General features: G+C 56.8%; 1 pseudogene across 1 annotated transcript in view; it reads left to right on the top strand.

Moving 5' to 3' along the window:
- The first annotated feature begins 211 nt into the window (after positions 1 to 211).
- The window catches only part of LOC144497119 (major histocompatibility complex class I-related protein 1-like), a 98,133-nt pseudogene continuing 76,535 nt past the window's right edge, over positions 212 to 21,809 (top strand). The window contains exon 1 of the transcript XR_013498511.1: positions 212 to 394. The product of XR_013498511.1 is annotated as a major histocompatibility complex class I-related protein 1-like (transcript). The remainder of the gene's footprint in view (positions 395 to 21,809) is intronic.

Below are 21,809 nucleotides of genomic sequence, written 5' to 3' on the forward strand. Positions count from 1 at the left end.
GTTCAGTTCTCTAACCTGCTGCAGTTTATTCTCCCTGGTGACTGATGATGTTGTTAACAGTAATTCTCTGATTGGATGCAGCACCGTCTAAAAAGTTGATTTTGACATGGAACTCAACCTGTCCAGGACTCTTCTACCCGGAGACTGATGACGCACTGGCTCTTTCTATTCTAATTGGACACTGATATCCCAGTGAACCAATCAGTGTGGAGGATCTGAGTTTAATGCAGACAGCACTGGGTAAAGAGCTCACATTAGTGTTAAGTGGGTGCAGAGCTGGGAGGCACACACAGTGAACAGGACTGAGAAACAGAATTCCTACCAAACTCTTCATTCAAAACAACAATGCTGAAGTTTATTCTACTGACCCTTCTCTATGGAGGGGTCTCTGCAGGTGAGTAATGGGATCTGAGAGCGCCTCAGTGTCTGGGTACTGGATGGCATGGTGATTAGAACTGCTGTCTCACAGTGCCAGGGACCCGGCTTCAATTCCAGCCTTGAGTGACCGTGTGGAGTTTGCACATTCTCCCCGTGTCTGTGTGGGTTTCCTCCGGGTGCTCCGGTTTTCTCCCACACTCCAAAGATGTGCGGGTTAGGTGGATTGGCTATGCTATTGTCCAAAGATGTGTTGGTTACGGGGATTAGCTGGGTGAATATGTGGGGTTATAAGGATAGAACAGGGGACTGGGCCTAGATAGAGTGCTCTCTCAGAGATAGAGTGCTCTTCAGACTTGATAGGCCAAATGGCTTCCTTCTGCACCGTAGGGATTCAATTAACTCTTGACTCAGTGGGTAATGGCGTCAGACAGTGTCTCTGTACTAGATTGGGTACTGGCTATGGGGAGAGAGAGATAAGAGGGGAATTGCATGGGGAAATAGATTTAAGAATCAAGGACACTGATCTGGAGAGGGAGAGAATGCAGGGAGCCCTGAGGGTTAGGATGATGAGTCGACAGCGGAACAGAGAGATAGATAGTTTGGAGGCCTAAGATAGGGGCACGAGGCTGGAGAGGGTGCGAGAAATGGTGCTGAGGGCTAAGGTTTAGTGAGACGAGGCTGGAGAATGAGTTCAGACAGAGAAACACAGCGAGAGGAGAGCCTCGATCCTCTTTCACCAGCCGGTTAACTCCTGGCTGATCCACCTTTGCTGTGACCCTCAATATAAAGCTATCTATAGACAGAGAAACAGATTTAACATTCTGATCAAAGATCATCAAGCTGAAACACTCACTGTTTCTCACTCTACAGAGACTGAGCTGAGTATTTAGCTGAGCTGAGCTGGGGCAGCACAGTAGCACAGTGGTTAGCACTGCTGCTTCACAGCTCCAGGGACCTGGGTTTGATTCCCGGCTTGGGTCACTGTCTGTGTGGAGTTTGCACATTCTCTTCGTGTCTGTGTGGGTTTCCTCTGGGTGCTCCGGTTTCCTCCCACCGTCCAAAGATGTGCGGGTTAGGTTGATTGGCCATCCTAAATTGCCCCTTAGTGTCCTGAGATGTGTAGGTTAGAGGGATTAGTGGGTGGATATGGGGGTAGGGCCTGGGTGGGATTGTGGTCGATGCAGACTTGATGGGCCGAATGGCCTTCTTCTGCACTGTAGGATTTCTATTTCCAACATTTTCTATTTCTAATAACGATTTCCAATATACAAAGTATTTCGTTTTTGTAAAAGTCTCCATTTCGAAACTTCAATTAACCACCAATGTAGAGAGGCTTTATGGAGAGAATGTTCTAGATTTCCACTGCTCTTTTTATGTGAAAAACTGTTTCCTGATTTCCTTCCTGAAAGACCGAGGTTTCATTTTGAGATGATGTCCTTTGTTCATGTTTCTCCCACCAGAGGGAGCAGTTTCTCTGTCTCTAAACCCTTTCTGTTCATTGTAAATTAATTGTGTTTAATTGTGTTCAGGCAGTGGGTATTAATCAGGAATTCACTTGTGATCCGATCAATCGGGGTAAATTCACACTGTTATTGGGTTGGGAGGTTCGTGTTTGTCTCTGTCAATAAAAAATTGTAAATGTATAAAGATTATATTACGACTGGGTGAAAATTGGTGCCAAGACTGGGCCTTCCCAATTCTAGATTGATCGTAACAGTTTTTTGAAATTTATAAAGATGAAGGTAAATTAATTCAGTGCCTATACTTAACTATTTACATGGTGATTATGAAAAACTCATTTCGACAGGCTTTCTTGAGTTTAAACACAAAGGGGTTAGTTTTTATTAGGCCAAAAAAAACACCCAAGTAAAAATATTTTTAAAAGAGAAATGTAAATACATATCCTGATTGTCACAACACACACACACAAACACACACATGTATGCAAAGCTAAACGTTGCACAGGAGAGGAAGTAACTTTTGGCCACATTAAGATTCAATGATAAAAATTAGAGAGTTTGTTGTTTGAATCCTTCGCTGTTGTTAATAGTCGATGCAGTTCTTTAATGGTGGCCTTGAAATTCTACTGGGATTATGGCCAATGTGAACTGTATTTTCTGGAGATAGTCTCTTTTAAACTGTAAGCCATCTTTTCAAAAGTTGAAAAGGTTCCGGAGTTAAAATTCTCTATCTCTGTGATGGATTCCAAAATGTAACAGAGATAGAGTCTTGAACTTGAGAACAGCAGGGAGAGGGATGATGTTATGGTCCATTTGCAGACTACTTCTTAATGTTACAGTAAACAACTCAGAGGTTTACAGCACGGAAACAGGCCCTTCAGCTCAACTTGTCCATGCCGTCCCCTTTTTTTAACCACTAAGCTAGTCCCAATTGCCCGTGTTTGGCCCATATCCCTCTATACCCATCTTACCCACGTAACTGTCTAAATGCTTCTTAAAAGATAAAATTGTACCCGTCTCTACTACTACCAGCTTGTACCGGACACACACCACCCTCTGCGTGAAAAAATTGCCCCTCTGTACCCTTTTGTATCTCTCCCCTCTCACCTTAAACCTATGCCCTCTAGTTTTAGACTCCCCTCTCTTTGGAAAAGGGTGTTGACTATCTAACTGATCTATGCCCCTCATTATTTTATAGACCTCCATAAGATCACCCCTAAGCCTCTTACGCTCCAGAGGAAAAAAAGTCTATCCAGCCTCTGCTTATAACTCAAACTATCAAGTCCCGGCAGCATCCTAGTAAATCTTTTCTGCACTCTTTCTAGTTTAATAATATCCTTTCTATAATAGGGTGACCAGAACTGTACACAGTATTCTAGTTGTGGCCTTACCAATGTCTTGTACAACTTCAACAAGACATCCCAACTCCTGTATTCAATAGCTAGAGTGTAGAGAAAGATCAACTTAATACCAGGTAGGTCGATTCAAAAGCCTGATGGCAGCAAGGAAGAAGGTGTTCTTGAGTCTGTTGGTATGTGTTCTCAGACTTTTTGGTACACAGTGGAGGGTGATTGGTCTTAATGTGATCTCCCATTGTCAAAGTCAATAAAAATGCCATCAAACTAGATAGGGGTACTTAGGACCCTCTTTGCAGAATGAGTTTCATGAGTCTTTCATTGTTCCTGGTAGTTTCTGGAGTGAGAAGTCCAGAGACCAATTGCCCTTGCGTTTTGTAAAGAGCTCAGACAATGGCAGGTGTGACGTCCATCAAGTGAACTGCCTATAGCCATGTTTCCTGGCAAACCCACATTTAAAAGATTCCAGATTTGGGCCAGTTTGTTGGTCAGGTGACTTCTGCAGCCATTATAAATTCAGAGTCTTTACTTGGCAAAAGTTATTTCACAGAAATTCAATATAATCTGACCAACCAATGAAATTCAAGATTAATATTTCACATTGCGTACGTCACATCATCATGACAATTACAACTTGTATTTATATAACACATTTAGCAGATGTCCCTTGGTGAGTTGAATTTGCATCTTTGAATATTTTTAAGGCAGAGCCAAGTGGGTGAAAGGTTATCGAAGGTAAACAGGAATGTGGGGTTGAGGTACAATCAGATCAGCCATCTGAGCAAGCTCGAGGGGCCGAGTAGCCTATTGCTGCTGCTATTCATATGTTCATAATTCATCAAAATATTATTAAACATAGGATGACACTGAGCCACGTTAGGAGATATTAGGTTAGATGATCAAAAATTTGGTCAAAGAGAAAGATTTTAAGGAATATCTTTAAGGAAGAAGGTAATGTGGAAAGGCATTAAGGTTTAGGAGGTGATGAAGATGGTAGATGAGGGAAAGGCAGTGGACGTTGTATACATGGGCTTCAGTAAAGCCTTTGACAAGGTACCTCATGGTAGACTGGTACGACAGGTGAAGTCACACAGGATCAGAGGAGAGCTGGCAAGATGGATACAGAACTGGCTTGGCCATGGAAACAAAGGGTAGCAGTAGAGGGGTGCTTTTCTGAATGGAAAGCTGTGACTAGCGGTGTTCCACAGGGATCAGTTCTGGAACCTTTGTTTTTCATGGAATATATAAATGATTTGGAGGAAAATGTAGCTGGTCTGATCAGTAAGTTCACAGATGACACAAAAATTGGTGGAGTTGCGGATAGCGAAGAAGATTGTCGGAGGATACAGCAAGATATAGATCGGTTGGAGACTTGGGCGGAGAAATGGCAGATGGAGTTTAATCTGGACAAGTGTGAGGTAATGAATTTTGGAAGGTCCAGTGCATGTAGGAATTATACAGTAAATGGTAGAACCCTTTGGAGTATTGACAGGCAGAGTGATCTGGGTGTACATGTCCATCGATCACTGAATGTGGCAACGCAGGTGGATAAGGTAGTCAAGAAAGTAGTCAAGAAGGCCGAATTTAGAGTTTTGTGTACAGTTTTGGTCACCTAGTTACAGGAAGGATGTAAATAAGGTTGAAAGAGTGCAGGGAAGGTTCACAAGGATGTTGCCGGGACTTGAGAAGCTGAGTTACAGAGAGATTGAATAGGTTGGGACTTTATTCCCTGGAGCGTAGAAGATTGAGGGGAGATTTGATAGAGGTGTATAAGATTTTGATGGGTATCGATAGAGTGAATGCAAGCAGGCTTTTTCCGCTGAGGCTAGGGGAGAAAAAAACCAGAGGGCATGGGTTAAGGGTGAAAGGAGAAAAGTTTAAAGGGAATATTAGGGGGAGCTTCTTCACGCAGAGAGTGGTGGGAGTGTGGAATGAGCTGCCGGATAAAGTGGTAAATGCGGGTTCATGGATGAGAGGGGTGTGGAGGGATATGGTCCAAGTGCAGGTCAGTGGGACTAGGCAAAAAATGGTTCGGCACAGACAAGAAGGGCCAAAAGGCCTGTTTCTGAGCTGTAATTTTCTATGGTTCTAAGGCATACGGCATGCTTACCTTCAACAGCCGGGGCATTGACTATAAAAATTGGCAGGTCATGCTGCAGCTGTACAGAACCTTAGTTAGGCCTCATTTGGAATATAGTGTTCAATTCTGGTTGCCACACTACCAGAAGGATGTGGAGGCTTTGGAGAGGGGACAGAAAAGATTTACCAGGATGTTACCTGGGATGGAGGGTATTAGTTATGAGGAGAGGTTGGAGAACTTGGTTTGTTCTCACTGGAGTGACGGAGGTTGAGCGGTGACCTGATAGAGGTCGACAACATTGTGAGTGGCACGGACAGAGTGGATAGTCAGATGCTCTTTCCTAGGGTAGCAACGTCAAGTACTAGGGGACATAAGGTGCGTGAGGAAAAGTTTAGAGATGTACGAGGCAAATCTTTTACACAGAGGGTGGTGAATGTCCGGAATGTGCTGCCCAGGGAGGTGGTGGGAGCAGGTACGATAGTGGCATCTAAGGAGCATCTAGACAAATACATGAATAGGATGGGAATGGAAGGATACGGTCTCCGTAAGCGCATACGGTTTTAGTTTAGGCAGGCATCATGATCGGCGCAGGCTTAAAGGGCTGAAGGGCCTGTTCCTGTGCTGCACTGCTCTTTCTTTTTAGGGAGGGAATTCCAGAGCTTTGGACCCAGGCAGCTGAGGGCATGACCGCTATTGGTGGAGTGATTGAAATGGGAGATACGCAAGAGCCCAGAATTAGAAGAGTCTAGCTATCTTGGAGGGTTGTGGAGCTGGAGGAGATTATAGTGATGGGGAGGGCTGAGAGAGCTGCCAACCCTGTCTACAGACTCCTCTTCCTTTCATAATACCTCTCCACCCCGGACCCCCAAACGTGGGCTGTCACTGGGAGATCACTTCCATTCCGTGGGTGTCTACTGCCGACGCAACACTGACAACGCAGGAAATGAGCCACAATAGCCCCATTACAGAAGAATTAGCTGCTCACCTGCTTGGAGCAGGCAGACCCTCCCACCCTTGATAAAACGGTACGGAGCTGATGCAACCTGGATCTCTGGGAGTTTACCCTCTACCTCATCTCTTGGTCGGGGGGAGGGGCGGGGGGGGGGGGGGGGGGGGAGGTGGTGGGTGGGGGGGAGGTGGTGGGTATTCTGTTTGATACTTACCTGCACAATGTGTGAGCTCAGACTTTCCCACATGAACTCTTATCTGCTACAGTTTCATCCATTCACTGTTAATGTCCCTGTATAATTTCCTGCTCCCATCGACACAATTTAATGGCCCTCTGAACTGGGTGTCATGGGAAAATTAGATAGACGACTCTGTATTCCTTCACCAATTCATTTATAAATGTGAACAGTACAGATCCCAAAACAGGAAGCACCAGTCATACAACCAATCAGAGTACTTACCCCATTAACATCAAACTCTGTCTCCGACCTCCCAATACAATTCCCAACACAAGTCAAAAAACACTCATATCTCCCTTCCACTCTCTCTGCCTGTGCCCCGCTCTCTCTCTCTGCCTGTGCCCCGCTCTCTCTCTCTCTCTGTGCCCCGCTCTCACTCTCTCTGCCTGTGCCCCGCTCTCACTCTCTCTGCCTGTGCCCCGCTCTCACTCTCTCTGCCTGTGCCCCGCTCTCACTCTCTCTGCCTGTGCCCCGCTCTCACTCTCTCTGCCTGTGCCCCGCTCTCACTCTCTCTGCCTGTGCCCCGCTCTCACTCTCTCTGCCTGTGCCCCGCTCTCACTCTCTCTCTCTGTGCCCCGCTCTCACTCTCTCTGCCTGTGCCCCGCTCTCACTCTCTCTGCCTGTGCCCCGCTCTCACTCTCTCTCTCTGTGCCCCGCTCTCACTCTCTCTCTCTGTGCCCCGCTCTCACTCTCTCTGCCTGTGCCCCGCTCTCACTCTCTCTGCCTGTGCCCCGCTCTCACTCTCTCTGCCTGTGCCCCGCTCTCTCTCTCTCTGTGCCCCGCTCTCACTCTCTCTGCCTGTGCCCCGCTCTCACTCTCTCTGCCTGTACCCCGCTCTCTCTCACTCTCTCTGCCTGTGCCCCGCTCTCTCTCTCTGCCTGTGCCCCGCTCTCTCTCTCTCTGTGCCCCGCTCTCTCTCTCTCTGCCTGTGCCCCGCTCTCACTCTCTCTGCCTGTGCCCCGCTCTCTCTCACTCTGCCTGTGCCCCGCTCTCTCTCTCTGCCTGTGCCCCGCTCTCTCTCTCTCTCTCTGCCTGTGCCCCGCTCTCTCTCTCTCTGCCTGTGCCCCACTCTCTGTCTCTCTCTCTGTGCCCCGCTCTCACTCTCTCTGCCTGTGCCCCGCTCTCACTCTCTCTGCCTGTACCCCGCTCTCTCTCACTCTCTCTGCCTGTGCCCCGCTCTCTCTCTCTGCCTGTGCCCCGCTCTCTCTCTCTCTCTCTGTGCCCTGCTCTCTCTCTCTCTCTCTGTGCCCCGCTCTCACTCTCTCTGCCTGTGCCCCGCTCTCTCTCACTCTCTCTGCCTGTGCCCCGCTCTCTCTCTCTGCCTGTGCCCCGCTCTCTCTCTCTCTCTGCCTGTGCCCCGCTCTCTCTCTCTCTGCCTGTGCCCCACTCTCTGTCTCTCTCTGCCTGTGCCTCGCTCTCTCTCTCTCTCTCTGCCTGTGCCCCGCTCTCTCTCTCTGCCTGTGCCCCGCTCTCTCTCTCTCTCTCTGCCTGTGCCCCGCTCTCTCTCTCTGCCTGTGCCCCGCTCTCTCTCTCTCTCTCTGCCTGTGCCCCGCTCTCTCTCTCTGCCTGTGCCCCGCTCTCTCTCTCTCTCTCTGCCTGTGCCCCGCTCTCTCTCTCTCTCTCTGCCTGTGCCCCGCTCTCTCTGCCTGTGCCCCGCTCTCTCTCTCTCTCTCTGCATGTGCCCCGCTCTCTCTCTCTGTGTCCCGCTCTCTCTCTCTCTCTGCCTGTGCCCCGCTCTCTCTGCCTATGCCCCGCTCTCTCTCTCTCTCTGTGCCCCGCTCTCTCTCTGTGCCCCGCTCTCTCTCTCTCTCTGTGCCCCGCTCTCTCTCTGTGTCCCGCTCTCTCTCTCTCTCTCTGTGCCCGCTCTCTCTCTCTCTGTGCCCCGCTCTCTCTCTCTGTGCCCCGCTCTCTCTCTCTCTCTGTGCCCCGCACTCTCTCTCTGCCTGTGCCCCGCTCTCTCTCTCTCTGCCTGTGCCCCGCTCTCTCTCTCTCTGCCTGTGCCCCGCTCTCTCTCTCTCTGCCTGTGCCCCGCTCTCTCTCTCTCTCTGCCTGTGCCACGCTCTCTCTCTCTCTCTGCCTGTGCCCCGCTCTCTCTGCCTGTGCCCCGCTCTCTCTGCCTGTGCCTCGCACTCTCTCTCTCTCTCTGTGTCCCGCTCTCTCTCTCTCTGTGCCCCGCTCTCTCTCTCTCTCTGTGCCCCGCTCTCTCTCTCGCTGTGCCCCGCTCTCTCTCTCTCTGTGCCCCGCTCTCTCTCTCTCTCTGCCTGTGCCCCGCTCTCTCTCTCTCTTTGCCTGTGCCCCGCTCTCTCTCTCTCTGCCTGTGCCCCGCTCTCTCTCTCTCTGCCTGTGCCCCGCTCTCTCTCTCTGCCTGTGCCCCGCTCTTTCTGCCTGTGCCCCGCTCTCTCTCTCTCTGCCTGTGCCCCGCTCTCTCTCTCTCTCTGCCTGTGCCCCGCTCTCTCTGCCTGTGCCCCACTCTCTCTGCCTGTGCCCCGCTGTCTCTGCCTGTGCCCCACTCTCTCTGCCTGTGCCCCGCTCTCTCTGCCTGTGTCCCGCTCTCTCTCTCTCTGCCCCGCTCTCTCTCTCTGTGTCCCGCTCTCTCTCTCTCTGTGCCCCGCTCTCTCTCTCTGTGCCCCGCTCTCTCTCTCTCTCTGTGCCCCGCTCTCTGTCTCTCTCTGTGCCCCGCTCTCTCTCTCTCTGTGCCCCGCTCTCTCTCTCTCTCTCTCTCTGTGCCCCGCTCTCTCTCTCTCTCTCTGTGCCTGTGCCCCGCTCTCTCTCTCTCTCTGTGCCCCGCTCTCTCTCTCTCTCTGTGCCCCGCTCTCTCTCTCTCTCTGTGTCCCGCTCTCTCACTCTCTGTGCCCCGCTCTTTCTCTCTCTCTGTGCCCTGCTCTCTCTCTCTCTGTGAACCGCTCTCTCTCTCTGTGCCCTGCTCTCTCTCTCTCTCTGTGCCCCGCTCTCTCTCTCTGTGCCCTGCTCTCTCTCTCTCTCTCTGTGCCCCGCTCTCTCTCTCTCTCTGTGCCCTGCTCTCTCTCTCTCTCTCTGTGCCCCGCTCTCTCCCTCTCTGTGTCCCGCTCTCTCACTCTCTGTGTCCCGCTCTCTCTCTCTCTCTGTGCCCCGCTCTCTCTCTCTCTGTGCCCCGCTCTCTCTCTCTCTCTGTGCCCTGCTCTCTCTCTCTCTCTGTGCCCCGCTCTCTCTCTCTCTCTCTGTGCCCCGCTCTCTCTCTCTCTGTGTCCCGCTCTCTCCTCTCTGTACCCCGCTCTCTCTCTCTCTCTGTGCCCCGCTCTCTCTCTCTCTCTGTGCCCCGCTCTCTCTCTCTCTCTGTGCCCCGCTCTCTCTCTCTCTGTGCCCCGCTCTCTCTCTCTCTCTCTGTGCCCCGCTCTCTCTCTCTCTCTCTGTGCCCGCTCTCTCTCTCTCTCTGTGCCCCGCTCTCTCTCTCTCTCTGTGCCCCGCTCTCTCTCTCTCTGTGCCCCGCTCTCTCTCTCTCTCTGTGCCCCGCTCTCTCTCTCTCTCTGTGCCCCGCTCTCTCTCTCTCTCTGTGCCCTGCCTCTCTCTCTCTCTCTGTGTCCCGCTCTCTCTCTCTCTCTGTGCCCCGCTCTCTCTCTCTCTCTGTGCCCCGCTCTCTCTCTCTCTCTGTGCCCCGCTCTCTCTCTCTCTGTGCCCGCTCTCTCTCTCTCTCTGTGCCCCCGCTCTCTCTCTCTCTCTGTGCCCCGCTCTCTCTCTCTCTCTGTGCCCCGCTCTCTCTCTCTCTGTGCCCCGCTCTCTCTCTCTCTGTGCCCCGCTCTCTCTCTCTCTGTGCCCCGCTCTCTCTCTCTCTCTCTGTGCCCCGCTCTCTCTCTCTCTCTCTGTGCCCCGCTCTCTCTCTCTCTCTCTGTGCCCCGCTCTCTCTCTCTCTCTCTGTGCCCCGCTCTCTCTCTCTCTCTGTGCCCCGCTCTCTCTCTCTCTCTCTGTGCCCCGCTCTCTCTCTCTGTGTCCCGCTCTCTCTCTCTCTGTGTCCCGCTCTCTCTCTCTCTGCCTGTGCACCGCTCTCTCTCTCGCTCTGTTTCCCCCGCTCTCTCTCTCTCTCTCTTGCCTGTGCCCCGCTCTCTCTCTCTCTCTCTCTCTGTGTCCCGCTCTCTCTCTGTGTCCCGCTCTCTCTCTCTCTCTGTGTCCCGCTCTCTCTCTCTTTGTGTCCCGCTCTCTCTCTCTCTGTGTCCCGCTCTCTCTCTCTCTGTGCCCCGCTCTCTCTCTCTCTCTGTGTCCCGCTCTCTCTCTCTCTGTGCCCCGCACTCTCTCTCTCTGCCTGTGCCCCGCTCTCTCTCTGTGTCCCGCTCTCTCTCTCTGTGTCCCGCTCTCTCTCTCTCTGTGCCCCGCTCTCTCTCTCTCTGCCTGTGCCCCGCTCTCTCTCTGTGTCCTGCTCTCTCTCTCTCTGTGTCCCGCTCTCTCTCTCTCTGTGTCCCGCTCTCTCTCTCTCTGTGTCCCGCTCTCTCTCTCTCTGTGTCCCGCTCTCTCTCTCTCTGTGTCCCGCTCTCTCTCTCTCTGTGTCCCGCTCTCTCTCTCTGTGTCCCGCTCTCTCTCTCTCTGTGCCCCGCTCCCTCTCTCTGTGCCCCGCTCTCTCTCTCTCTCTGTGCCCCGCTCTCTCTCTCTCTCTGTGCCCTGCTCTCTCTCTCTCTCTGTGCCCCGCTCTCTCTCTCTCTCTGTGCCCCGCTCTCTCTCTCTCTCTGTGCCCCGCTCTCTCTCTCTCTCTGTGCCCCGCTCTCTCTCTCTCTCTCTGTGCCCCGCTCTCTCTCTCTCTGTGCCTGTGCCCCGCTCTCTCTCTCTGTGCCCCGCTCTCTCTCTCTCTGTGTCCCGCTCTCTCACTCTCTGTGCCCTGCCTCTCTCTCTCTCTGTGCCCCGCTCTCTCTCTCTCTCTGTGCCCTGCTCTCTCTCTCTCTCTGTGCCCCGCTCTCTCTCTCTCTCTGTGCCCTGCTCTCTCTCTCTCTCTCTGTGCCCCGCTCTCTCTCTCTCTCTGTGCCCCGCTCTCTCTCTCTCTCTGTGCCCCGCTCCCTCTCTCTCTCTCTGTGCCCCGCTCTCTCTCTCTCTCTGTGCCCCGCTCTCTCTCTCTCTCTCTGTGCCCCGCTCTCTCTCTCTGTGTCCCGCTCTCTCTCTCTCTGTGTCCCGCTCTCTCTCTCTCTGCCTGTGCCCCGCTCTCTCTCTCTCGCTCTGTGTCCCGCTCTCTCTCTCTCTGCCTGTGCCCCGCTCTCTCTCTCTCTCTCTCTCTGTGTCCCGCTCTCTCTCTCTCTCTGTGTCCCGCTCTCTCTCTCTCTCTGTGTCCCGCTCTCTCTCTCTCTCTGTGTCCCCGCTCTCTCTCTCTCTGTGTCCCGCTCTCTCTCTCTCTGTGTCCCGCTCTCTCTCTCTCTGTGCCCCGCTCTCTCTCTCTCTCTGTGTCCCGCTCTCTCTCTCTCTGTGCCCCGCACTCTCTCTCTCTGCCTGTGCCCCGCTCTCTCTCTGTGTCCCGCTCTCTCTCTCTGTGTCCCGCTCTCTCTCTCTCTGTGCCCCGCTCTCTCTCTCTCTGCCTGTGCCCCGCTCTCTCTCTGTGTCCCGCTCTCTCTCTCTCTGTGTCCCGCTCTCTCTCTCTCTGTGTCCCGCTCTCTCTCTCTCTGTGTCCCGCTCTCTCTCTCTCTGTGTCCCGCTCTCTCTCTCTCTCTGTGTCCCGCTCTCTCTCTCTCTGTGCCCCGCTCTCTCTCTCTGTGCCCCGCTCTCTCTCTCTCTCTGTGCCCCGCTCTCTCTCTCTCTCTGTGCCCCGCTCTCTCTCTCTCTCTGTGCCCCGCTCTCTCTCTCTGTGCCCCGCTCTCTCTCTCTCTCTGTGCCCCGCTCTCTCTCTCTCTGTGCCTGTGCCCCGCTCTCTCTCTCTCTCTGTGCCCCGCTCTCTCTCTCTCTGTGTCCCGCTCTCTCACTCTCTGTGCCCTGCTCCCTCTCTCTCTCTGTGCCCCGCTCTCTCTCTCTCTGTGCCCTGCTCTCTCTCTCTCTCTGTGCCCCACTCTCTCTCTCTCTCTGTGCCCCGCTCTCTCTCTCTCTCTGTGCCCCGCTCTCTCTCTCTCTCTGTGCCCCGCTCTCTCTCTCTCTCTGTGCCCTGCTCTCTCTCTCTCTCTGTGCCCCGCTCTCTCTCTCTCTGTACCCCGCTCTCTCTCTCTCTGTGTCCCGCTCTCTCACTCTCTGTGCCCCGCTCTCTCTCTCTCTCTCTGTGCCCCGCTCTCTCTCTCTCTCTGTGCCCCGCTCTCTCTCTCTCTGTGCCCCGCTCTCTCTCTCTCTGTGCCCCGCTCTCTCTCTCTCTCTCTGTGCCCCGCTCTCTCTCTCTCTCTCTGTGCCCCGCTCTCTCTCTCTCTCTCTGTGCCCCGCTCTCTCTCTCTCTCTCTGTGCCCCGCTCCCTCTCTCTCTCTCTGTGCCCCGCTCTCTCTCTCTCTCTCTGTGCCCCGCTCTCTCTCTCTCTGTGTCCCGCTCTCTCTCTCTCTGTGTCCCGCTCTCTCTCTCTGCCTGTCCCCCGCTCTCTCTCTCTCTCTCTCTGTGTCCCGCTCTCTCTCTCTCTGCCTGTGCCCCGCTCTCTCTCTCTCTCTGTGTCCCGCTCTCTCTCTCTCTCTGTGCCCCGCTCTCTCTCTCTCTGCCTGCGCCCCGCTCTCTCTCTGTGTCCCGCTCTCTCTCTCTGTGTCCCGCTCTCTCTCTCTCTGTGTCCCGCTCTCTCTCTCTCTGTGTCCCGCTCTCTCTCTCTCTGTGCCCCGCTCTCTCTCTCTCTGCCTGTGCCCCGCTCTCTCTCTCTCTCTGCCTGTGCCCCGCTCTCTCTGCCTGTGCCCCGCTCTCTCTGCCTGTGCCTCGCACTCTCTCTCTCTCTGTGTCCCGCTCTCTCTCTCTCTGTGCCCCGCTCTCTCTCTCTCTGTGCCCCGCTCTCTCTCTCTCTCTGCCTGTGCCCCGCTCTCTCTCTCTCTTTGCTGTGCCCCGCTCTCTCTCTCTCTCTCTGCCTGTGCCCCGCTCTCTCTCTCTCTGCCTGTTGCCCCGCTCTCTCTCTCTGCCTGTGCCCCGCTCTTTCTGCCTGTGCCCCGCTCTCTCTCTCTCTGCCTGTGCCCCGCTCTCTCTCTCTCTCTGCCTGTGCCCCGCTCTCTCTGCCTGTGCCCCACTCTCTCTGCCTGTGCCCCGCTGTCTCTGCCTGTGCCCCACTCTCTCTGCCTGTGCCCCGCTCTCTCTGCCTGTGTCCCGCTCTCTCTCTCTCTGCCCCGCTCTCTCTCTCTGTGTCCCGCTCTCTCTCTCTCTGTGCCCCGCTCTCTCTCTCTGTGCCCCGCTCTCTCTCTCTCTCTGTGCCCCGCTCTCTGTCTCTCTCTGTGCCCCGCTCTCTCTCTCTCTCTGTGCCCCGCTCTCTCTCTCTCTCTCTGTGCCCCGCTCTCTCTCTCTCTCTGTGCCTGTGCCCCGCTCTCTCTCTCTCTCTGTGCCCGCTCTCTCTCTCTCTCTGTGTCCCGCTCTCTCACTCTCTGTGCCCCGCTCTCTCTCTCTCTCTGTGCCCTGCTCTCTCTCTCTCTGTGCCCCGCTCTCTCTCTCTCTGTGCCCTGCTCTCTCTCTCTCTCTGTGCCCCGCTCTCTCTCTCTGTGCCCTGCTCTCTCTCTCTCTCTCTGTGCCCCGCTCTCTCTCTCTGTGCCCTGCTCTCTCTCTCTCTCTGTGCCCCGCTCTCTCTCTCTCTGTGTCCCGCTCTCTCACTCTCTGTGTCCCGCTCTCTCTCTCTCTCTGTGCCCCGCTCTCTCTCTCTCTCTGTGCCCCGCTCTCTCTCTCTCTCTGTGCCCTGCTCTCTCTCTCTCTCTCTGTGTCCCGCTCTCTCTCTCTCTCTGTGCCCCGCTCTCTCTCTCTCTCTGTGCCCCGCTCTCTCTCTCTCTGTGCCCCGCTCTCTCACTCTCTGTGCCCCGCTCTCTCTCTCTCTGTGCCCCGCTCTCTCTCTCTCTCTGTGCCCCGCTCTCTCTCTCTCTGTGCCCCGCTCTCTCTCTCTCTGTGCCCCGCTCTCTCTCTCTCTGTGCCCCGCTCTCTCTCTCTCTGTGCCCCGCTCTCTCTCTCTCTGTGCCCCGCTCTCTCTCTCTCTCTCTGTGCCCCGCTCTCTCTCTCTCTCTCTGTGCCCCGCTCTCTCTCTCTCTCTCTGTGCCCCGCTCTCTCTCTCTCTCTCTGTGCCCCGCTCTCTCTCTCTCTCTGTGCCCCGCTCTCTCTCTCTCTCTCTGTGCCCTGCTCTCTCTCTCTGTGTCCCGCTCTCTCTCTCTCTGTGTCCCGCTCTCTCTCTCTCTGCCTGTGCACCGCTCTCTCTCTCTCTCGCTCTGTTTCCCGCTCTCTCTCTCTCTGCCTGTGCCCCGCCTCTCTCTCTCTCTCTCTGTGTCCCGCTCTCTCTCTCTCTGTGTCCCGCTCTCTCTCTCTCTCTGTGTCCCGCTCTCTCTCTCTTTGTGTCCCGCTCTCTCTCTCTCTGTGTCCCGCTCTCTCTCTCTCTGTGCCCCGCTCTCTCTCTCTCTGTGTCCCGCTCTCTCTCTCTCTGTGCCCCGCACTCTCTCTCTCTGCCTGTGCCCCGCTCTCTCTCTGTGTCCCGCTCTCTCTCTCTGTGTCCCGCTCTCTCTCTCTCTGTGCCCCGCTCTCTCTCTCTCTGCCTGTGCCCCCGCTCTCTCTCTGTGTCCCGCTCTCTCTCTCTCTGTGTCCCGCTCTCTCTCTCTCTCTGTGTCCCGCTCTCTCTCTCTCTGTGTCCCGCTCTCTCTCTCTCTGTGTCCCGCTCTCTCTCTCTCTGTGTCCCGCTCTCTCTCTCTCTGTGTCCCGCTCTCTCTCTCTCTCTGTGTCCCGCTCTCTCTCTCTCTCTGTGCCCCGCTCTCTCTCTCTCTCTGTGCCCCGCTCTCTCTCTCTCTCTGTGCCCCGCTCTCTCTCTCTCTGTGCCTGTGCCCCGCTCTCTCTCTCTCTGCCCCGCTCTCTCTCTCTCTGTGTCCCGCTCTCTCACTCTCTGTGCCCCGCTCTCTCTCTCTCTGCCTGTGCCCCGCTCTCACTCTCTCTGCCTGTGCCCCGCTCTCTCTCACTCTGCCTGTGCCCCGCTCTCTCTCTCTGCCTGTGCCCCGCTCTCTCTCTCTCTCTCTGCCTGTGCCCCGCTCTCTCTCTCTCTGCCTGTGCCCCACTCTCTGTCTCTCTCTCTGTGCCCCGCTCTCACTCTCTCTGCCTGTGCCCCGCTCTCACTCTCTCTGCCTGTACCCCGCTCTCTCTCACTCTCTCTGCCTGTGCCCCGCTCTCTCTCTCTGCCTGTGCCCCGCTCTCTCTCTCTCTCTCTGTGCCCTGCTCTCTCTCTCTCTCTGTGCCCCGCTCTCACTCTCTCTGCCTGTGCCCCGCTCTCTCTCACTCTCTCTGCCTGTGCCCCGCTCTCTCTCTCTGCCTGTGCCCCGCTCTCTCTCTCTCTCTGCCTGTGCCCCGCTCTCTCTCTCTCTGCCTGTGCCCCACTCTCTGTCTCTCTCTGCCTGTGCCTCGCTCTCTCTCTCTCTCTCTGCCTGTGCCCCGCTCTCTCTCTCTGCCTGTGCCCCGCTCTCTCTCTCTCTCTCTGCCTGTGCCCCGCTCTCTCTCTCTGCCTGTGCCCCGCTCTCTCTCTCTCTCTCTGCCTGTGCCCCGCTCTCTCTCTCTGCCTGTGCCCCGCTCTCTCTCTCTCTCTCTGCCTGTGCCCCGCTCTCTCTCTCTCTCTCTGCCTGTGCCCCGCTCTCTCTGCCTGTGCCCCGCTCTCTCTCTCTCTCTCTGCATGTGCCCCGCTCTCTCTCTCTGTGTCCCGCTCTCTCTCTCTCTCTGCCTGTGCCCCGCTCTCTCTGCCTATGCCCCGCTCTCTCTCTCTCTCTGTGCCCCGCTCTCTCTCTGTGCCCCGCTCTCTCTCTCTCTCTGTGCCCCGCTCTCTCTCTCTGTGTCCCGCTCTCTCTCTCTCTCTCTGTGCCCCGCTCTCTCTCTCTCTGTGCCCCGCTCTCTCTCTCTGTGCCCCGCTCTCTCTCTCTCTCTGTGCCCCGCACTCTCTCTCTGCCTGTGCCCCGCTCTCTCTCTCTCTGCCTGTGCCCCGCTCTCTCTCTCTCTGCCTGTGCCCCGCTCTCTCTCTCTCTGCCTGTGCCACGCTCTCTCTCTCTCTCTGCCTGTGCCCCGCTCTCTCTGCCTGTGCCCCGCTCTCTCTGCCTGTGCCTCGCACTCTCTCTCTCTCTCTGTGTCCCGCTCTCTCTCTCTCTGTGCCCCGCTCTCTCTCTCTCTCTGTGCCCCGCTCTCTCTCTCGCTGTGCCCCGCTCTCTCTCTCTCTGTGCCCCGCTCTCTCTCTCTCTCTGCCTGTGCCCCGCTCTCTCTCTCTCTTTGCCTGTGCCCCGCTCTCTCTCTCTCTCTGCCTGTGCCCCGCTCTCTCTCTCTCTGCCTGTGCCCCGCTCTCTCTCTCTGCCTGTGCCCCGCTCTTTCTGCCTGTGCCCCGCTCTCTCTCTCTCTGCCTGTGCCCCGCTCTCTCTCTCTCTCTGCCTGTGCCCCGCTCTCTCTGCCTGTGCCCCACTCTCTCTGCCTGTGCCCCGCTGTCTCTGCCTGTGCCCCACTCTCTCTGCCTGTGCCCCGCTCTCTCTGCCTGTGTCCCGCTCTCTCTCTCTCTGCCCCGCTCTCTCTCTCTGTGTCCCGCTCTCTCTCTCTCTGTGCCCCGCTCTCTCTCTCTGTGCCCCGCTCTCTCTCTCTCTCTGTGCCCCGCTCTCTGTCTCTCTCTGTGCCCCGCTCTCTCTCTCTCTGTGCCCCGCTCTCTCTCTCTCTCTCTGTGCCCCGCTCTCTCTCTCTCTCTCTGTGCCTGTGCCCCGCTCTCTCTCTCTCTCTGTGCCCCGCTCTCTCTCTCTCTCTGTGCCCCGCTCTCTCTCTCTCTCTGTGTCCCGCTCTCTCACTCTCTGTGCCCCGCTCTTTCTCTCTCTCTGTGCCCTGCTCTCTCTCTCTCTGTGAACCGCTCTCTCTCTCTGTGCCCTGCTCTCTCTCTCTCTCTGTGCCCCGCTCTCTCTCTCTGTGCCCTGCTCTCTCTCTCTCTCTCTGTGCCCCGCTCTCTCTCTCTCTCTGTGCCCTGCTCTCTCTCTCTCTCTCTGTGCCCCGCTCTCTCCTCTCTGTGTCCCGCTCTCTCACTCTCTGTGTCCCGCTCTCTCTCTCTCTCTGTGCCCCGCTCTCTCTCTCTCTCTGTGCCCGCTCTCTCTCTCTCTCTGTGCCCTGCTCTCTCTCTCTCTCTGTGCCCCGCTCTCTCTCTCTCTCTCTGTGCCCCGCTCTCTCTCTCTCTGTGTCCCGCTCTCTCACTCTCTGTGCCCCGCTCTCTCTCTCTCTCTGTGCCCCGCTCTCTCTCTCTCTCTGTGCCCCGCTCTCTCTCTCTCTGTGCCCCGCTCTCTCTCTCTCTGTGCCCCGCTCTCTCTCTCTCTCTCTGTGCCCCGCTCTCTCTCTCTCTCTCTGTGCCCCGCTCTCTCTCTCTCTCTGTGCCCCGCTCTCTCTCTCTCTCTGTGCCCCGCTCTCTCTCTCTCTGTGCCCCGCTCTCTCTCTCTCTCTGTGCCCCGCTCTCTCTCTCTCTCTGTGCCCCGCTCTCTCTCTCTCTCTGTGCCCTGCTCTCTCTCTCTCTCTCTGTGTCCCGCTCTCTCTCTCTCTCTGTGCCCCGCTCTCTCTCTCTCTCTGTGCCCCGCTCTCTCTCTCTCTCTGTGCCCCGCTCTCTCACTCTCTGTGCCCCGCTCTCTCTCTCTCTCTGTGCCCCGCTCTCTCTCTCTCTCTGTGCCCCGCTCTCTCTCTCTCTGTGCCCCGCTCTCTCTCTCTCTGTGCCCCGCTCTCTCTCTCTCTGTGCCCCGCTCTCTCTCTCTCTGTGCCCCGCTCTCTCTCTCTCTCTCTGTGCCCCGCTCTCTCTCTCTCTCTCTGTGCCCCGCTCTCTCTCTCTCTCTCTGTGCCCCGCTCTCTCTCTCTCTCTCTGTGCCCCGCTCTCTCTCTCTCTCTGTGCCCCGCTCTCTCTCTCTCTCTCTGTGCCCCGCTCTCTCTCTCTGTGTCCCGCTCTCTCTCTCTCTGTGTCCCGCTCTCTCTCTCTCTGCCTGTGCACCGCTCTCTCTCTCGCTCTGTTTCCCGCTCTCTCTCTCTCTCTCTGCCTGTGCCCCGCTCTCTCTCTCTCTCTCTCTCTGTGTCCCGCTCTCTCTCTCTCTCTGTGTCCCGCTCTCTCTCTCTTTGTGTCCCGCTCTCTCTCTCTCTGTGTCCCGCTCTCTCTCTCTCTGTGCCCCGCTCTCTCTCTCTCTCTGTGTCCCGCTCTCTCTCTCTCTGTGCCCCGCACTCTCTCTCTCTGCCTGTGCCCCGCTCTCTCTCTGTGTCCCGCTCTCTCTCTCTGTGTCCCGCTCTCTCTCTCTCTGTGCCCCGCTCTCTCTCTCTCTGCCTGTGCCCCGCTCTCTCTCTGTGTCCTGCTCTCTCTCTCTCTGTGTCCCGCTCTCTCTCTCTCTGTGTCCCGCTCTCTCTCTCTCTGTGTCCCGCTCTCTCTCTCTCTGTGTCCCGCTCTCTCTCTCTCTGTGTCCCGCTCTCTCTCTCTCTGTGTCCCGCTCTCTCTCTCTGTGTCCCGCTCTCTCTCTCTCTGTGCCCCGCTCCCTCTCTCTGTGCCCCGCTCTCTCTCTCTCTCTGTGCCCCGCTCTCTCTCTCTCTCTGTGCCCTGCTCTCTCTCTCTCTCTGTGCCCCGCTCTCTCTCTCTCTCTGTGCCCCGCTCTCTCTCTCTCTCTGTGCCCCGCTCTCTCTCTCTCTCTGTGCCCCGCTCTCTCTCTCTCTCTCTGTGCCCCGCTCTCTCTCTCTCTGTGCCTGTGCCCCGCTCTCTCTCTCTGTGCCCCGCTCTCTCTCTCTCTGTGTCCCGCTCTCTCACTCTCTGTGCCCTGCTCTCTCTCTCTCTCTGTGCCCCGCTCTCTCTCTCTCTCTGTGCCCTGCTCTCTCTCTCTCTCTGTGCCCCGCTCTCTCTCTCTCTCTGTGCCCTGCTCTCTCTCTCTCTCTCTGTGCCCCGCTCTCTCTCTCTCTCTGTGCCCCGCTCTCTCTCTCTCTCTGTGCCCCGCTCCCTCTCTCTCTCTCTGTGCCCCGCTCTCTCTCTCTCTCTGTGCCCCGCTCTCTCTCTCTCTCTCTGTGCCCCGCTCTCTCTCTCTGTGTCCCGCTCTCTCTCTCTCTGTGTCCCGCTCTCTCTCTCTCTGCCTGTGCCCCGCTCTCTCTCTCTCTCGCTCTGTGTCCCGCTCTCTCTCTCTCTGCCTGTGCCCCGCTCTCTCTCTCTCTCTCTCTCTGTGTCCCGCTCTCTCTCTCTCTCTCTCTGTGTCCCGCTCTCTCTCTCTCTCTGTGTCCCGCTCTCTCTCTCTCTCTGTGTCCCGCTCTCTCTCTCTCTGTGTCCCGCTCTCTCTCTCTCTGTGTCCCGCTCTCTCTCTCTCTGTGCCCCGCTCTCTCTCTCTCTCTGTGTCCCGCTCTCTCTCTCTCTGTGCCCCGCACTCTCTCTCTCTGCCTGTGCCCCGCTCTCTCTCTGTGTCCCGCTCTCTCTCTCTGTGTCCCGCTCTCTCTCTCTCTGTGCCCCGCTCTCTCTCTCTCTGCCTGTGCCCCGCTCTCTCTCTGTGTCCCGCTCTCTCTCTCTCTGTGTCCCGCTCTCTCTCTCTCTGTGTCCCGCTCTCTCTCTCTCTGTGTCCCGCTCTCTCTCTCTCTGTGTCCCGCTCTCTCTCTCTCTGTGTCCCGCTCTCTCTCTCTCTCTGTGTCCCGCTCTCTCTCTCTCTGTGCCCCGCTCTCTCTCTCTCTGTGCCCCGCTCTCTCTCTCTCTCTGTGCCCCGCTCTCTCTCTCTCTCTGTGCCCCGCTCTCTCTCTCTGTGCCCCGCTCTCTCTCTCTCTCTGTGCCCCGCTCTCTCTCTCTCTGTGCCTGTGCCCCGCTCTCTCTCTCTCTCTGTGCCCCGCTCTCTCTCTCTCTCTCTGTGCCCCGCTCTCTCCCTCTCTGTGTCCCGCTCTCTCACTCTCTGTGTCCCGCTCTCTCTCTCTCTCTGTGCCCCGCTCTCTCTCTCTCTCTGTGCCCCGCTCTCTCTCTCTCTCTGTGCCCTGCTCTCTCTCTCTCTCTGTGCCCCGCTCTCTCTCTCTCTCTCTGTGCCCCGCTCTCTCTCTCTCTGTGTCCCGCTCTCTCACTCTCTGTGCCCCGCTCTCTCTCTCTCTCTCTGTGCCCCGCTCTCTCTCTCTCTCTGTGCCCCGCTCTCTCTCTCTCTGTGCCCCGCTCTCTCTCTCTCTGTGCCCCGCTCTCTCTCTCTCTCTCTGTGCCCCGCTCTCTCTCTCTCTCTCTGTGCCCCGCTCTCTCTCTCTCTCCTTGCCCCGCTCTCTCTCTCTCTCTGTGCCCCGCTCTCTCTCTCTCTGTGCCCCGCTCTCTCTCTCTCTCTGTGCCCCGCTCTCTCTCTCTCTCTGTGCCCCGCTCTCTCTCTCTCTCTGTGCCCTGCTCTCTCTCTCTCTCTCTGTGTCCCGCTCTCTCTCTCTCTCTGTGCCCCGCTCTCTCTCTCTCTCTGTGCCCCGCTCTCTCTCTCTCTCTGTGCCCCGCTCTCTCACTCTCTGTGCCCCGCTCTCTCTCTCTCTCTGTGCCCCGCTCTCTCTCTCTCTCTGTGCCCCGCTCTCTCTCTCTCTGTGCCCCGCTCTCTCTCTCTCTGTGCCCCGCTCTCTCTCTCTCTGTGCCCCGCTCTCTCTCTCTCTGTGCCCCGCTCTCTCTCTCTCTGTGCCCCGCTCTCTCTCTCTCTCTCTGTGCCCCGCTCTCTCTCTCTCTCTCTGTGCCCGCCTCTCTCTCTCTCTCTGTGCCCCGCTCTCTCTCTCTCTCTCTGTGCCCCGCTCTCTCTCTCTCTCTGTGCCCCGCTCTCTCTCTCTCTCTCTGTGCCCCGCTCTCTCTCTCTGTGTCCCGCTCTCTCTCTCTCTGTGTCCCGCTCTCTCTCTCTCTGCCTGTGCACCGCTCTCTCTCTCGCTCTGTTTCCCGCTCTCTCTCTCTCTCTCTGCCTGTGCCCCGCTCTCTCTCTCTCTCTCTCTCTGTGTCCCGCTCTCTCTCTCTCCTCTGTGTCCCGCTCTCTCTCTCTCTCTGTGTCCCGCTCTCTCTCTCTCTGTGTCCCGCCTCTCTTTCCCGCTCTCTCTCTCTCTGTGTCCCGCTCTCTCTCTCTCTGTGCCCCGCTCTCTCTCTCTCTCTGTGTCCCGCTCTCTCTCTCTCTGTGCCCCGCACTCTCTCTCTCTGCCTGTGCCCCGCTCTCTCTCTGTGTCCCGCTCTCTCTCTCTGTGTCCCGCTCTCTCTCTCTCTGTGCCCCGCTCTCTCTCTCTCTGCCTGTGCCCCGCTCTCTCTCTGTGTCCCGCTCTCTCTCTCTCTGTGTCCCGCTCTCTCTCTCTCTGTGTCCCGCTCTCTCTCTCTGTG

This window comes from Mustelus asterias, chromosome 8 (assembly GCF_964213995.1).
Source record: "Mustelus asterias chromosome 8, sMusAst1.hap1.1, whole genome shotgun sequence".
Lineage (NCBI taxonomy): Eukaryota > Metazoa > Chordata > Chondrichthyes > Carcharhiniformes > Triakidae > Mustelus > Mustelus asterias.